We start from the raw sequence: 18,402 nt of genomic DNA, 5'->3' as shown, positions 1-18,402 counted from the left end.
ATGTTTACATTTTTAAATTTATTTTAATCAGGTTCTATGATAACAGCTTTGTATAGCATCTAACTTCTTGTTTAAAATGTCCTATTTATAATTCACTATTTGGTATGTCTCTAGTAAACATAAATTTCATCTTTTTGATTTGTTAGGTTTATATTTTCTAGCTTTATCTACTATTTACCGGTTTAATTCATATTCTTGCGTAGTTCTTAAACCCAATCGCCTAATGCCGCTTCTTATTTTTAAATAAATACTTTTGTTCTATCCTTATTTTTATCATTATCACCATTCGATTTGGTTGATTCTCTTGTTCAATTTTAAATAATGCAACATAGTTCCGGTATTTGTCCTTTAAATACATTCAGTTACATATATATACAAAAAAAGTAAAGCCATATATATATACATCCAAAATTCTTTATATATATATATATATATATATATATATATATATATATATATATATATATATATATATATATATATATATATATATATAATTATTACCGCGGGTATGGGAAAATATGTTGGAATCTGGCGCGAGATAGTTTTTCATCGATTGGGCACACGGGATTTCTTAGTCGCAGTGAGGATAACTCGTGTAGAAGAAAAACTTTAACATAGAAACTGCAGTTGAAATGACTATTTACTAGTAGAATTGCACATAATTAAAGGAGTTTGTCACTGAGTCATCGTTTTTAAGCCTAAAGAGTGATATAAATGGAGTACAAACGTACATCAATGAAGTACAGATGTCGAAAACTCTACATATGTTAAAATTGCCGTGGGATATTGACAAGTCAAAGCGTCCAGAACAAAGAGCAGCTCTAGTTATTAGAGAACTCGAGTGATTAAACATTGATATAGCTACTCTATGAGCGACTTGTTTTCCAGAAGAAACCCCTTTGATAGAGATATGATCAAGATACTCTTTGTTCTAGGTTGAAAAGCCAAATAATAGGCGCCTTGCTGCTGAGGTAGGTTTTGCGATAGTCACCACTGGTAGGCAAGTTCGAAAGACGCTCTGCTGTAACTGATAGGATCATAAAACTTAGTGTTCCACTTTCATGCAGTCGATTCCTTTCGATTTCCCATCTCTATGCTCGTACTATGCAAGCGAGTGAAGAAATTATCCTGCTTTCTACAAGGCACTCAATGAGGCAACAATATCGGTACTTAATGAAAAGATTATAATTCTTGGCGACTTCAATGCATGTGTTAGTAGGAATTGGAATGCGTGCGTGATGGTTTTCGGTGACTGGATTTCTTTTCTGATTAATCACTGGTAATCTGCAATACTTTATTCTATCAGAAGAATAAGCACAAAATAGAGTGGTCCTGTCTTATATCAAGCAAGCTGATCTAATTTATTTTATAATAAGTAACAAATGCAATCTTGAATTATGGTTCGTGTGGAGGAGAGATTGGACATTGTCGTTTTTGATGGACCGTGGAAATTTAAAAAAAAACACGTTTATTCAGATGTTATGTTAGATTTCAGGAAAGGTTAAAATAAGGGGTGGTTTGTTAAAATTGGACCGGAAATCACTAAAATACTTCAGAAAAAAACACTAACTTACGCAAGGCAATACATCTGTTATTAAGAACTACAGGAAACACACGGCTACTCTGAAAAGATAAATGGGACGGATAAAAACACACGATGGTCTAACATATCATGAGACATGCATTTTTCCACTGACAGAAATAACTCAAAAACATAGTTTGGACTCCTTTATCAGGTATTTGACTCCGTCTTCGTCCTTAATAGTTCATTCGAAGTCAAAAGGTAATACGTTACCCATCAAAGACCCTTCCGAAATTTTGTAACGCTTACAAGAACCTGTTCCTGACCTCTCCATATGCTGTTTATGAAACTGTGATTGAAGGCGTATTTCAGTTAGAGATAAAACACTCAATGTATAACACTCAAACAATGGAGGAAGTGGAAAATCATCAGTACACATATCGGTGGAGCTCATGACACGTGCAGTGAGAATATGTGCCAGACGAATTTTGACCTTATTTTGCAGAACTGGGCTGCAAACATTCTATAACATTGGACTGATGTAATTCTGATACCTCTCTACAAGAGTAAAGAAGAAAATCGGTGTGTGACCATCACTGTTGAATTACTCTTCTTGGGTCGGTTGGAAAAATTATTGTACGAGTTTTACTTAAACGATTGCAGGAGAAAATATACCCAGTATGGATATCGGAAAATACACGCGGCTTTAGATCAGGAAGAGGCTGTGTGGATTTGATATTTCCCGCTTGCCAGGTACCAGTACTGAGCAACAAGTCTGTATTAGATCTTTGTTGGCCTAAAAAATGCGTTTGACACAGTCAATAGGGATGCATTGATGAAGGTGCTTAGTAAGCTTGGTTGTCCGCTGACATTTATGTATCTTTTTAAAGAATTGCACAGAGCTCATGTTGCATTCAATGGTCAGATCTCAGATTAAATATTTGTTGACAGTAGCGTATAGCAAGGAGATATCCCTACTTCTACTCTGTTTCTATCTATTTTGCGATTCTTTTGGGATACGTATTCTCGAATTGCAGGTGTTCTATTACACTTCAGGACACATGAAAAGTTTTTCATCTTAGGAGGTTCAATGCGGAATCAAAAGTGTTCCATGATCAGATCAGTGACCTTCTTTATGCAGATTTCTGCCTGCAATGAGAATTACATGCAGGTTATTATGGACAACTTTTCGCACACGTGTGATGCATTCGAGCTCAAATCATTTTTAAGAAAATTACGGTGATGTTCATATCTTCCCCAGGAGAGGTGTACGTTGAGCCGCATATCTTGGTTAATAGTATTAGGCTTGATATAGTAGGTATATTTATCTACCTTGAAAATATTTTATCCAGAGATAATTCCTTGGATGCCGTGGATATATGCCAGCATTCAGATATTTTTTGTTTTTGTTGCATTTGAGAAACTCCTGGAGAGGGTGTGGAATGATTGTGAACTCACCATTAACACCAAGGTGGTTGTTTATATGGCGTGTGTTGTCACAGTGCTTCTTAATGTCGCAGAAACTTGGATAACACAGCAGAAACATATCCGGGTTCCAGAACACTTCCATCTTAAATGTTTTAGAATAATTTTGAACATCAAATGGCAAATGCACACTCCAGTCACAGAGTTGCTATAAAAAGCATTGTGTCAACGCCTTGAATTTATGATTGCCATGGCACAGTTGCGCTGAGGGGGTCGCCTCGTATCTATAGATGACAGTCGCCTGCAAAACCGATTCTTCTTTGGAGAACTTGCGAGTGGTAAGCCTCCACAAGATAAGCCTAGAAAGCGCTACAAGAATAGCCTTAAATGCAATCTGAAGGAAACGGATATTGATGTCGACACATGTGAAACAAATGCGGTTGACCGTGGCGCTTCGTCGGAATTGATACAAACTGACTGGAATTCGCTTTATGTCGATGCAGATCACAATAATAAGTGAATTATCATCAGCCAGTGTTTGGTCAGTTCAGATCATAATACTAATAATTAAATTATAGCCAGCCAGTGTTTGGTGCGTGCAGATTACAATACTAATGTGTTATCTATCACCAGATAGTGTATGGTCGGTTCAGATCACAATACTAATAAGTTAGATGTCACTAGACAGTATCTGGTGGGTACAGATCACAATAAAAACACGTTATTTATTGCCAGCGATTTTCTGGTTGGTGCAGATCACAACGTCAGGCAGTGTTTGGTATATCGCAATACTTACGAGTTAATTATATCCAGCCAGTGTTTGGTCGGTGCAGATCACAATATTGATATGTAAGTTATCGCTAGCCAGTGTCTGATAGGTTCAGATCCCAATAGTAATGAGTTACTTATCGCAATCCAGTTTTTCAAAATGTTCATTCAATTGAAATCTATATCTATTTATTGTTTCTTTAATATTCAATATTAATACTTTGCGTTATGATTAATATGCACGGAAAAATTTCTTAAGTCATTTATTTACATCTGTTTCCCATTCTAAGCTCCCCAAGTAACGCAAACCAACAAATTATAACAGCACAGTTAAGCTATTTATGCACCTGCTGTACTGAGCTGCATAATCTCTGATCGTCTTAGTGGGGAGCGTTTTCACTACACTTAAAGTTTCACGACAACAAAAGAAAAGAACAATAGTCCGAATTTGAAAAAATATAATTGATTATGTTGTTGACGTTACACACCACACATACACACACTCACACACACTCTCTCTCTCTCTCTCTCTCTCTCTCTCTCTCTCTCTCTCTCTCTCTCTCTCTATCTATCTATCTCTCTCTATCTCTCTATCTCTCTTCTGCTTTTAGTTAGAGTTGATGGTGTTCTGAGATTGCTAGTTTATAATCGATTTTAAGTCATTTATTTACACGTGCTCCTTATTCCAAGCTTTTTAAAAACCTCTTAATTCTTGTTCACTCTCTCTCTCTCTCTCTCTCTCTCTCTCTCTCTCTCTCTCTCTTTCTCTCTCTCTCTCTCTCTCTCTCTCTCTCTCTCTCTTTGAAATATATAACGACACGTCGATGTCTAGCCCCCGATTTTACTTTAATTATAATGGAGTCGGATACTCATGACCCATACGCATTTTAGACTTGTTGTAAGGATCTTTTAATATACCTCCATATATAACATTTTGATTGCAGAAATTCTCCTCTGGACCAAATTACCGTCGGTTTGCAATAACATATGCCACATACAAATTCATTATGTATAAACTATTATCAACCATGTTATGTAACTTAAGAACAGCGTTTTATATATGTTTATTCGTTATATTAAAATCATACATTACATACTAGGAGAAACATTATTACGATTGCCTATATCAGTAAGGAAAATAGTTAATATATTCACGCTGAAGTCCTCCCAACGACCCCAGAAAAGACCAGGAAGATATATACACATTATACCTACATTGCCCAGACAGACTTCTTAACTTCATCATGCACTCATAGACATACAATTACCTGTCCACTTCCCGATTAAAAAATAATATTTTCTCCCTACTAAGTTCCAGCTATACTCATTGGCTGAAAACATAATAATCTATTATTCCAGAATAAACACTTATTACAAAAAACGAACACGTCACACCTTTATGAATATGGCTGATCTCTCTACACGAAACAATAGTTTTATAAATATTAAAACTAATAAAAATAATTGAATGCTCATAATCATAAAGTTATGTACTTACATTTACGTGCAACTACCCCAACAAAAATGAAAACAATCCATGAAACAAAATACTAATTACGGATATTATTGGATTTTTTCGCTTGTAATAATACGTAGGAAGCCGACAACGGTGTTATTTCTTTTTGTTTTTGATTTTTTGGTTTCGCTTTGTTTTATAATGAACCGTTTCTTTCTTCATATGTTTTTCTTTATTTACATTTTTTCAATATCTATGGATACATTAATATCGCACATATATCCAACTCTGATACATAACATTGTTACTAACGGTTACCATTGTTTACTTTGCATTTCCTGTATTAGCAGCTCAGAATTCAGTTGACGAATGCCAGTGTTAGACACAAATTAGAAACACACTTTCCTTTAACATGACCACTTATTTTTTTCCTTTTGCTGCTTAAAAGTTTCGCATCTGGATCCTGACAACGATTATCATGATAAATATGGGGCAAATATTCTGGCAACCTCCCCATTCCTCACTCACAGAATGGGATTTCCATTCCAAGAGACGTTCTTATTATGGGAATGTTGCTGGTAACAGAGAATGTTATGAGTGTCGGTTCCGAAAGCCATTCTTAACATGAGGAAGTTGGAGGTTGGACAACAACAACAACCGTACATTATTGTTTATACGGGGAGGCTGGTTTGATTATAAACCAATTTTTTAAACATAAATCTTTACCTTGTCATCTTTACACACTTTCGTTTAAAATGACGACCACTATGTTGATTCAGAAAATCGTATTTATATTTGGCGGCTAAAAGTTGTTTTGAACAAATCTAATTCTACCCGACCGACACTGCCACCTCTTAATTTTTATTGTTGGTTAATAGTATTTGCGTGTGGGGATCCTAGCAGCGATTTTCAAGGTTAAATTTGTGGCAAATATTTGGACAGGCCCTAACTACTAAAATGGGTTGTCTATTCCGAAAGCCGTTCTTAACATGGGGATGTTTTCGGTGAGCATTCCGAAAGCTGTTCTTAGCATGAAGAGATTGGGGTGTCTATTCTGAAAGCAGTTCTTAACATAAGGAGGTTGAGTGTTGGGCAACAACAACAACAATCGTGCTTTAATTTTTCTACGAGAGGAGAAAACGCATGCTTCCACCGGGCAACATCGGTTAACGAGTCCTGCTAGTAATAAATAAATCTTTGAATAATAAATTGTTTTTATGGAAAAGAACATTCACCTAAATTAAATCATCCATAAGTTTTTATTGGTTTACTGTTTCGAGCGCCTTGGGCATTCGATAACTGCACTATTCCTCGAATGAACTAATGCGTAGCCATGCCGAATAAATCTTATTCGTGTTTCTAATATTATGTTATTTTTAATATTTCGTGATGGTTTACATGTAGGGCACCTATCAATCCAGGTTGGCATTTAATAGACACTCAAACTCTCTTTAAAATTTCTGGTTGAGAAGAACTTTACCATATTGGAAAAGCCGCCATCGTCATAAGTCTTTGCTCTTTGTGATTGTTTACTTTTCAACAATGGAAACTGTTTAAAATGTATCGACGTATTTAATCGTGTAATGATAGAGGCTCTGAATGCCCGCCGATGAACATTGTTCCAGCGGGCGTTGTTGTTTTACATAAAAAAGATGGGTAAAGTTATTAGAGTAACTGAGGGATATTTGAGTGGGAACCTCGTGCCCTGATTTTAAATAAACTGTCCGGTTACTTTTCAGACAAATAGCATATATAAAATACTCGGCATTACATTGAAGATCTGTATCTATTTTACAGACGTAGTTATCTATTTTACCTTTGAGCAATATGTGACAAAAAAAAAATATATAAGTTTGAATACTGAGTTATTTCCCCTATGGTTTTTTTGTGAGGAAAGGGCACTGCTGAACGGCATATCATGTGTTACAAACGCAGGAAGCATGTGCGTATTTTTTTTTCATGTTTGATTAAAAACCAGCATGGAAGTGGGAAACTGCGATTTTTTTTTCGCTGACATGCATTGAAACTTCTCATGAAAATTCTATAAGTTATTATAGATGCTAACGTTTGCTGAACTACACTGCAAGACAAAATCACACGATGTTCAGTCATAATTCGCGTGCAAGTTTGCATGCAAAGATTGCGTGATTGGCCCGAGAGCTTCAGGCAAAACGACAGGGTCGATGGAATCGACTAACCTGAATCAATATCCTATTTACGTTATAATATCGTTAGGATTTTCTTTCAGATTACCATTCCTTCTACACTGTCAGAGACCGCAGATGAAAGTGAAGGTTATGTTCTACTAATAATATTCACTGAATTATTTAAAACAATTATAATTTCGGCATCAAATAGCAGAAAACAAAATATTATTTACCGTATTTATATTAAGATTAGCAGAACCCGTGTAAATTCCACGATAGTTGAAAACATCATAATGCAAGCAAAGAATAGAATAAGTGTAATACTAGTTCCGGTTTAACCGTGAATTAAAAAATCAATACTTTTGAAGACAAATATGAATAACTGCTTGAGATATATTATTACAAGAAATAGAACTATAGTAAGACATCACTTTTTCCCTAGATATAATTTAATCAAAGTGACTTGCAAATCATTGATAACTATGTCACAATCTTTTCCTGGCAATCTGATAATTTAGCATGTAATAGGATTTGGTAGAAAAATGCTACATGTCAACTTTTGCAATTTCGTCATAGTGGTAAGAAAATGAAATGGACCAGTAATTGGTGAGATTTGATTAATGAAAAAATAAAAGTGTAGAATGTTGACAGATGATATGGCTATACTTTGCATGCATATATATATATATATATATATATATATACATACACACACACACACACAAACACACACACACATATATATATATATATATCATAAGATAAATATGCTTATTTCATTAATTTGTTAGATGGAATAAAATGATTTTTAGATCGTAAATTGCTTAAGCCATTCTCAGGAGTTACTCCTTATAGTTCGCCCTCTCTTAAAAAATATACATGAAATACAGTGATGTTTAGATAGTAAATTGCTTCAGCAATTACAGAAATTACAACATGTACTTCACTCTTCAAAATATATATGAACTAAGTGATTTTAAGATCGTAAAGTGCTTCTGCCATTTATGTGAGCGACTCTTTATACCCCTTCTGTTCTCTCCACCCGTTTTCATAATAATATGAGGAGAAAATGTTACTTGCACGTTATGGCTAAGAGTTTGCTTGTTTTTAATATGAGCGCTATACTGCAGAAGCACCTGGCTTATTATTGAAACGTTTTACTACTCGTGGATTTGACGTGATTTTCAGTTTTAATACTTTTTATGTACGTTAGAGATAAGGTTTTTTGTGTTACTGCTGGCATTGTAAGGACAAACCGAATACTACCCCTCCCATCCCCGCCCAAACAAAAACGAAGGAGATAATGGATGGGAGATTACATTGTAACCACAAAACAGAAGGTTTGAAAATCCTAGACGCCTCCAGAGCACTTTTAAAAGCAACATTGTCGTGCTTCGTCCCCCACCTCTACAATCACCATTGTGACGTCATTTCTGGAAAAAAAACTCTGCAGTCTTTCGAAATGTATATAGAAATAGTGTTTAATTTAAAAATTATTACATAACATAACATCGAAAGGCCAGGAAAAACAGGCAACACTCAACACAAATTGCTCTAGTTAACCCTCTCAGCACACTAACAATTAATTAATGTGGTGATGTGGTAGTGGTGGAGGTAGTGCCGGTGATGGTATCAGCGGTAGTGGTAGTGGTTGTGGCGGCACTGGTGTTGGCGGTGGTATCGGCGGTGGTAGTGGCAACAGTGGTGGCGGCGCCAGTAGCGGTAGAGGCAACAGTAGGGGTGGTCGTGGTGGCGGCGACGCCGGTGTCGGTGGCTATGGTGGATGATGGTGGCGGTAGTGGTGGCAGCGGTGACAGCACTGGCGGCGGTGACGGTGGTCAGTGCGATGGTGTTAATAGCGGTTGCAGTGGTGGCTATTGCGGTTGGGGTTGCGGTGGCAATGGTGGAAGTGGCGGCGGCGGTTGTGTTAGTGGCGGCGGTGGAGGTGATGGCAGCGATAGAGGTGCTACCTTACGTGGTGGTGGTGGTGGTGGTGGTGGAAATGGTCGTTGTGGCGGTTGTTGAGGTGACGATTGAAACGACAATGGTGGTGATGGATAGTGAATAGTTGATGATGTTGGTGGGAGTAGTGGCGCTGGTGGTCATGACAATGATTGTGCGTTAGAATATGTAGTAATTTAAGCGTGGCATATAAGTAGGTAATAATGTTTTCACCTGAAATGCGGAGATTTGAAGGGAATTTTATAATTATTCGAAAGGGGACATCTTCACGGTATGTAATAATTAATCAGAAAGGATATTTCCAGAGCATCTCATAATTAATAACAAGGTAAATTTCCAGGGCACTACGAGAGACATTTCCAAGTCATTTAAAAATGATTCAGAGAGGGGCATTTCCAAAACATTTTATAATTAATCAGAAGAGAAATTTCCAAGGGCATTTTGTGATTAATCGCGAGAGACATTTCCTGTGTATCTTAAAATAAATCAGAAGAGATAGTTCCATGACATTTTATAATTAATTACAAGAGACATTACTACGACATCTTATAATTAATGAGAACAGACATTTCCAGGGCATTTTATAATTAATAAGAAGAGACATTTCCAACGCATTTTATAGTCAATCAGAACAAACATGTCCAAGCAATTTTATAAATTATCAGAAGAGACATTTCCAACGCATTTTATAATTAATCAGAAGAAGCATTTCCGGGGCATTTTAATAATAATTAGATGTGACATTTTGCGGGAATTTTATAATTAATAAGAAAGGACATTAATAGGGCATCTTATAATTAATCAGAAGAGACATTTGCATGGCATTTTATAATTATCAGAAGAGACATTCCGAGGGCATCTTATAATTAATCAGAATAGACATTTCCAGTGCATTTTGTAATTAATCAGAAGGGGCATGCCCAGGGAATTTTGTAATAAATCAGAAGGGACATTTCCAGGGCATTTTATAATTAAGAAGAAGGGAAATTTCCAGGAAATTTTTGATTATTCACAAGAGAGATTTCCAGGGCATTTTTTAATTAATCAGAAGAGACATTTCCATATTCAGAAAATAATATTTCTAAGGCATTTTGTAGATAATCAGAAATGGCATTTTACGGGTATCATATATTTTATCAGAAGGGACATTTCCAGGGCATTTTGTAAATAATCTTTTTCCCTGTTGTTCTTGGCCTTCGGGCAAAGATCAAAGTTTAGTATCTGCTCTTCAGGTTCCGCACCACACTCAATTGGTCTCGGTTAATGAAGGAGAAATCCTTAATTACTAATATTTTTTTTTTATTTTTGTTACTAACCAATAATATCCAGAGGGGACATTTTATTGTATTTTATAATTAATCAGAGGGAACATTTCTAGGACATTTTGTAATAAAATCAGAAGTTACTTTTCCAAGGTACTTTTGTAATATTAAAACTTCCGGACCTTGATAAGTGGTGACCACCTTGTAAAAAAAAAAGAAAAGAAAAATTTACAAAGCCTCAGTGACAGTTTTAGACACCTAGGTTGATTTTTAAGGTGGGGAAAGGAACAAAAAATTATCTCAATCGTGAAGGGTTTTTCCTCTACTGAGAGAGAACAAGACATTGAAATTTAACATCAGAGGAACAGAAATTACATTTTGATCTTAGCCCGAGGACCAAGGAGAAGAAATATTTTATTAGCTTTGCCTTAAAAGCGACACCAATTTTTTGTTGTTTTATTTGATAATATTTATTTGGAATATTTCACTTTCCTTTTAAGGGGTGACAAGTTTTAGTTGGAATATTCTACTTTCCTTTTTTAGGGGTGAACAGCATGATAACGGCCGAAGCGAATACGGATTATAATATATAGATAATATATGTGTATAGAGAAGAGTATTTTCTGCTCTCTCTCTCTTCTTCTTTTTGTCTTTCTATGTTTCTATCGATATACTTGAACACATAGCTCCCCAAACACATAATATATATATATATATATATATATATATATATATATATATATATATATATATATATAGACGTATATGTAATATACTGAGTTCGTGTAATTCAGTAAATTTTCATATACCAATGATGGGTTTTAAGCCAAAAATTGTTGACTTAAGGAGTAAGCTACAAAATTATCACATTTCATAATTGAGCATTAATATACTATGTATGCAAAATCAAGACGTCAAAACAAGGTGTTGATGGCAACAAAAAGTGTATTTCAATTTCATGTTACAATTGTTTCAATGTCCAGTTCGAAAATTCAAGCATTATACCGTTTGAAAATTTTTAGAAACCAGCTTTTCTTCAGACTTTATGAATAAACACACGTTTGGCAGTGGAGCATTTTTTTAATAGAAAGAAAAGAGTGGAAAATCCTTAACGGGAAAAGGAACATTTACCTTGTCTGTGGTTACGGAAAAGCCCATTTAAATATTAATGTATCGCCTAATTTTCGTATCCTTATTTAAGAACAGAGTTATTGGAAGTTTCTACAGGGAACCCTAAGCCATTTAAAAAAAAAATTAAAATATATCCCATTCATTGGGTTCCTAAATTAGATCCTGCTATTCTTTTATTTCCCAATAGATGATTTTTTATAAAAAAAATTTTTTTCCAATTTTTGTTTCTATATTTATATTATGGACGTAACAACCTTGCGAAAACGTTACGGTTAGTTTTAGTTTCGTATTAGTGGCAGGTACCTTCCTGGTGCTGGTCACGAGTGCTATAACGAATGCCTGCATGTTCTTGCATTTTAAACTTGATTTCAGCGCACGCTGGCAGTGATAGCATCCGAACGAATCGTTGAATTTCGTCCATTCCTCTGCCATGAGTAAGACCTCCAGATGTCTTCATGCTTCGCATTAGCACCTGCTTAATAAATCACTAATATAACATAACCTTGCGTACACGCAGGTTGGGTTATCATGGTCAATATCGATCATTGGCAAAAAAAGCTGTTGCTGATTTCCTAGTATATATGTCTTTGTGTACTGACTGCATAAGGCCTGACAATATGGGTCTGGACGGATGTAAAATTAGTGAAACCACCCGAAGGATGTCAACATTAGCTGTGGAATCGACAACCTTATTAGCCTGGGGCTTTTTAAGTGTCACTGATGGTTTATTGGTGTGCTGTGAACCTAGGTACTTAATGTTGATCCTTGCAACCCTTATTATTTATTCTGAAAGGAGCTGATTCCTTGGAATTGGTTTTGCTTTAACCTTTATGGATGTTGAAGATACTATGATACCCATGCTGTGGAATATGTTGAATCCATCAATACTCTTTACATTATGGTCCACATTTTCAACAGCGGAGGGGGTTTCAGTGCCATGAACAAGACCAGCACGTCTTTCGAATTTCTTGACTTCCAAGGGAAGCCATGCTTATTCAGAATGTCAATTAAGAACCTCAATCAAATTAGTCATGCATTTCAACTGCTAAACCAAACTGTAAATGTTCACGTAGAGCTCTGGTTCTAACAGCCTGCATTATTGCTTGACCTATTGATGCAAGTTTAAAATCATTATATTTGCCTGCAAATATTTTCCTTAGAAAAATAAACAATGTTTAGGAACATATTTAAGAACTGCATCCCGTTCAAGATCATTCTTAAACGGGTAATATTTTGAACTTATCTGGATGCTTTTAATGTCATTCTTGATAAGCTTGGCTACCGTCTCTATGATTCTAACGGCCTTAAATTCTAAAATGTCTGTTGAGCGACTTTGTGCAGAGAATTAATGGAGAATACATTTTCCTGTACTTTACAATTTAACAACATTAGGTTTTCCATTAATTTCAGTCACAATACTTTTGTCTTTGAAATAGTCTAGCAATGGAGATTCGATGTATAAGAAACTGTATGGTTTAAAACTAGTGTCCTCGAGAATTTCCTTTATTTATGTAACAATATCGACAATAATGAATTGCTCCTCGTCATTGTGTTGCAAATAAATAGCAACTTTCAGAAATGCTTGCTTTCTCTCTGAATCATTTGGTCTACACCTAGGTTTTGTTTTTAGAAGCATCAGCAAAAAAGACTGCCTTAGGAATGTTTTACTGAAATAAAAGTTTGTCCATAAACTCAATAGTTTCTCCATGGGAAACATCAACACCGCTTTGCTTTCTTTCAGATTTTGCTCCAGACCACAAAAAAGACAATAATGCTTAACGTAAAACACAGACAAACAGCGGATTGCACAGGATGACATTTCATCATGGTGGGACCTGTTTTTTACGGGTTTTTTTTTTTCTTTTTTTATTTTTATGTATTTGGTTTGATCAAACGCTGTCTGTATTACTTGTGAAGACGTTGACCAATCTGAATTATGATCTTCTCTCCACGTTGTTCGGAATCTCTGTTAATGGAATCGATTCCCTTCTGGTTGAGGATGAATGTTTCTCCATTACTGGACAGTACATTGTTACAAATAGCACACTTTTCAGCATCCATAATTATTGGTACTTCACTTTGGCCAACCTGAAATTAAAATATCACAGAATATTAAGCTCCTGTGGAAATAATTTTTTTAAAAAAGACAAAAATAAAGCATAAGAAGCTAAAATTATATTTAACTTTATGAAAACTGTTGGTTTTATCCAATTTCACATTTCTATATGTTATTTTTGAAGATTAATTTACAGTAATTGAGTTAAGAGATAGGAGGCTAGAATCAGCAGCAATATTCAAAGATGGTCCCGTTTCAGCAAGTTTCATTGTTGGAAACATTTTTATCTGAAAGAGAGGTTATCCATGCCTAATCTCCAAGTTAAAAACATTTGCTAGGTATTTGTTTCAGGTTCAGCTAAAACATCAGCTAGCTTGACGGGACTATTAGAAATAATCCTAACCCTAACCCATACGAAAATAGAAATATGTAGAGATTTACATTTACAACAAAGATGGTAATCTAAATAAACAAACGATGTGAATTATTCTGAATGCCTCATTTTCAACATTATATGAGCATTCTTATTTATTTATGATAAAAAAATTCCGTTTTTATTTGAAGAGTATACGTAAAGAATAATTTAATATTAACATAAAAATATTGGTTGTTCTCTGTAAACGAAACAGGTCTGAAAATGTACCGAAATTTTGATATGCTGAACGAACTGATTGTTAAAATAAAAAAAATCTTAGGTATTGGAATATAGTTATATTGTTATTCGTTTATCAACACACACACACACACACACACACACACATACACACACACATATATATATAGAGAGAGAGAGAGAGAAAGAGAGAGAGACAGAGACAGAGACAGAGAATAAATGATAAAAATATTATATTCCAAAGTTCATGAAGTTGGCCATCTTAAGATTTATTCCTTTAATTCGGTTAATTCATTTGACTTATGCAACTCAACTGAATTAAAGGAATAAATTATAAGATGATCAACATCACATATTTTGGAATATAACTTTTTGCAATTTATTCTCTATATTGCTCTGTAATTACATTGATCTTCTTATATAAGGATTGATATGTAATAAGAAAATATATTTCTACAGAAATATATATATATATATATATATATATATATATATGCTGCTTTTATGCAATTTTACTCTCATAGCATTTATATGCTGCTTTTATGCATTTTTACTCTTATAGCATTTATATGCTGGTAAACATGTCGCAGAATGGATCTTGCAAGCTTAAACTTATCATTAATAGTTCATCTTGTTATTGTTTTATTTTATTTTTCTATTTTTTTCATATATGAGTAAAAATAGTAACCTTATTATTTTATATTTTTTATTGGGGAAGTGGTATTATCTACTGGAGAGCTATGTATTTAACAGCTGTCCTGTTTTTTAAATCTCCGAAACAGCTACATGGTAAGCAGCTGATGATCCCCGTTTTCTATTTACAAGATTTTTAGTTAAGGTTTTCTCTTTTCATCCTTATGTAGTTTTATTCTGATTTAAAATTGAATACTTTTAGGAAATCGGCTTATGCAAGTGCTAAGTCTATTTCTATTTAACAACTTTAGTTAAGGCCTTTTTTCATTCTCTTTTAAACGTTTAAAAAGTCGGATTATGTAGGTGCAGAGACTGCGATAAGTTAAAATTAACTTTTCTTTTTTCCTTCCGGGAATTTAAACTGCATTCTTTATTTTTATTTTTTGCATTTTTTATTACAATCTTCTTTAGAGTATATATATATATATATATATATATATATATATATATATATATATATATATATATATATATATATATATATATACTAGTAAAAGTACCTGTCGTTGACTGGGTTCAAAAACAGCCTACAGAAAATGGACTTTGATTTATGAAAGTATGATAGGTTATAAAAAGGAAGGCTTGTAAAGAGATAGCTTCGAATTTGGGGGTATCAAAACCAAAGCAAAATATGATGAAAGTGAAAATAAAATAGATGAACCCCAATAATTTATTATACCATACCTGTTCACACTGAAACGCTTATCACAATATTCTGTGGATCTATATTAAAAAACCTTGTTAAACTTTGTGATATATTTCCATTCTATGGAGGTCAGGCGCGAACGAACACCCCATATTTTTATTATAACATATTTCTTCAAACTGAAACATAATTATCAAAGTATACTTACGTAGATAGATATGAAAAATCTTCATTAAAATTTGTGCCTATTTCCTTTCTATGAAGGCCAGGCGCGAACGCAAACCCTACAATTTTATCATACCATCCCTATTTAAGTTAAAACATATTTATCAAAGTATTATTATGTGCATCTATATCAAACGTAAACGTTTTTTTTTCCATAATGTGAGGACCAGGCGCGTACTCAGACCCCACAATTTTAATGAATAATCATTCTGCCAGATCAAACATACCCATTCATGTGTCTCGAAACATCTTCTGTCATTATATGTGATTAGTTTTCTATAATAGTCATCCATATAGGAGTCTATTCGTGACCAGACACACTCACACAGACGTTCAGCTTTATATATATATATATATATATATATATATATATATATATATATATATATATATATAAAATGAGTTAAATCACAGAGTAATTTATCTTGTTATCTTGTGGAGTAAGGGTTAGTCTTACACAATATTGTTGAGAGGAAATATGTTTATATAAGATAATGCAAGCTTCAATATACAAGGTAGAGCAAAGTAAGAATTGTACGATGTATATTTTTGCTGTAAAATATAGAATTTTTAAACAAAAAATTATTATTTGGAGCAAGTAATACACGAAATTTAAAGTTCTTTCCTTAACGCATGGATTTAAAATTCATGACTCATCTTTTCAGAGAAAATGTTTTTAGCAAAAAAAAAACAAACATTATGAATAGAGGGAGGGGGGAAGAGAGAGGAAAAACTCATATTTCTTTGTTTATCTCTCTATTTGTCAATACTTTATCTCGAAAATTGCTGGAGAATTCTGGCTAAGATTGTATGGACCTTTTCTATTATAAGAGGCAACGAACTGACTATTATGGTATCCGTTCGATACATGTGGCCTAATGGATAGCGACGCATACTACAGAACCATGTAAACAAAGATTCGATTAAATTGCTCAATTTACCTAATTGATACCGTCGATGAATTAATGCATATTGGATCAATTAATAAAATCACATTACTTAAATTAACAACACATATTACACATAAAACACATTCGATATATTTACAACGTACGGTTATTAAATAGGTCATCAACGCTCAGTACATAAATTTACAACGCAGTTCGTACAGATTAACATTTCATACGCAGATTAACATTTCATTTTCAGGTTATTTAATGCCGAATCCGGTGATTTTGAAGAAAAAATTTTTAATAGAATATATTTGTTTTTTGCAAGTCAGTTTCTATTTAACCCATATTTGGGACCCTAACAGGTACTACCACTCCGGGTCAAAGTGGACCTGGGAGAAATGGCAATTAAAGGGTGGCTCCACACTCCCCAGAGCCCGCAAGCTGGAGCTCACCATCGGATATAGTTTAAGGTCATATCCAGGACCGCTTCTTGTTGGAGACAATGTTTTAAGTCCATATTTCTCATATTGATCAACAGTGTTTCAGTACGTAATCGAGACAGATCACAAATAAAAATGAAACCAGAGTATCATCCTGTAGTACGTTAGCTTTCATTACAAAGGAGTCAGTGTCGCCGTCCGGAGAGCGCACCATGGCTTTAGTATTCTTATATAGAATCATTATGGCTGAAATGAGTTTTTCATGGATGCCATATGTCAACAAAATACGTTTCATCCTTTCTCTTTGAACCGAACTAAAAGCTTTCGAAAAATGAAAAAGCAACTATCGGCAACACTACTGTTGTAGTTAGACAGCAGTGTTGCCGGTAGTGGCTTTACTTTCACTACTTCAATATTTCTTCTAACAGTCGAAATTTAACTGATTGTTGAGCGGCTTTTTATGAACGCATTTTGATTTGTTCTGAGCATCTCTTCAACTTCCGGTTGTATTCAATGAACGTCCCGTTGTATACTTTTTCAGCTATTGTAGTAAATGACATGTCTTTATAATTATTTTTCTGACTGAAATCTCCTTACTTTAGGAAGGGCAGTATTCAACCTTCAGTCCATGACCTAATCGTACTGCTTTTGCACACTCTGTTACAATAATACGGCAGGAGCTCATTAAACAAAAAAAAAAAAACTTACCGGTTTTTCATACTTCAGGTGGAATTTTGTCAAGTTGCTACATATCTTGAAAGAGTCAGCTGTCATGATTTGACTGCATACAAACGCAACTAAAACAGAATATATGTCTTGCACTAAATGACCCAATTGAAACACTAGACAGAACACCACTCAAATAAGGGGATAATTTTGAATATGTCGGCAGTCAAGTCCTATTTACTGAAAAAAGACGTCTACGTCAGAATAGCCAATATTTGGAACGCATTTAATCGGCTGGGAGTTATATAGAAATCTGCCTCCTCGAAACCTACCAAGAAAATCCTTTCAGAGCCAAAGTTCAGATGGTGCTGCTTTATGGTTCACGAGCATTGACTCTCTGTAAAAAAAAAAAAAAAAAAAAAAAAAAAACTTGAAAGTAAGTTAGATAGAACGTACACTAGAATGCTCCGGGTTTAAGCTGGAAAACACACGCA

At 34.4% G+C, this 18,402-nt stretch overlaps 1 long non-coding RNA gene across 2 annotated transcripts in view; it reads right to left on the bottom strand.

The window, feature by feature from the left end:
* Positions 1–11,472: 11,472 nt before the first annotated feature.
* LOC145267546 (uncharacterized) overlaps positions 11,473–18,402 on the bottom strand; it is a 332,078-nt gene continuing 325,148 nt past the window's right edge. For both annotated transcript variants that reach the window (XR_013864848.1, XR_013864852.1), the window contains exon 2: positions 11,473–13,764. This is a non-coding gene — a long non-coding RNA (uncharacterized LOC145267546). The remainder of the gene's footprint in view (positions 13,765–18,402) is intronic.

Source organism: Euprymna scolopes, chromosome 1 (assembly GCF_053919585.1).
Source record: "Euprymna scolopes isolate OS-2025 chromosome 1, ASM5391958v1, whole genome shotgun sequence".
Taxonomy (NCBI): Eukaryota; Metazoa; Mollusca; class Cephalopoda; order Sepiida; family Sepiolidae; genus Euprymna; species Euprymna scolopes.
The sequence above is the reverse complement of the archived record's forward strand: the minus strand, read 5'-3'. Positions and strand labels throughout refer to the sequence as shown.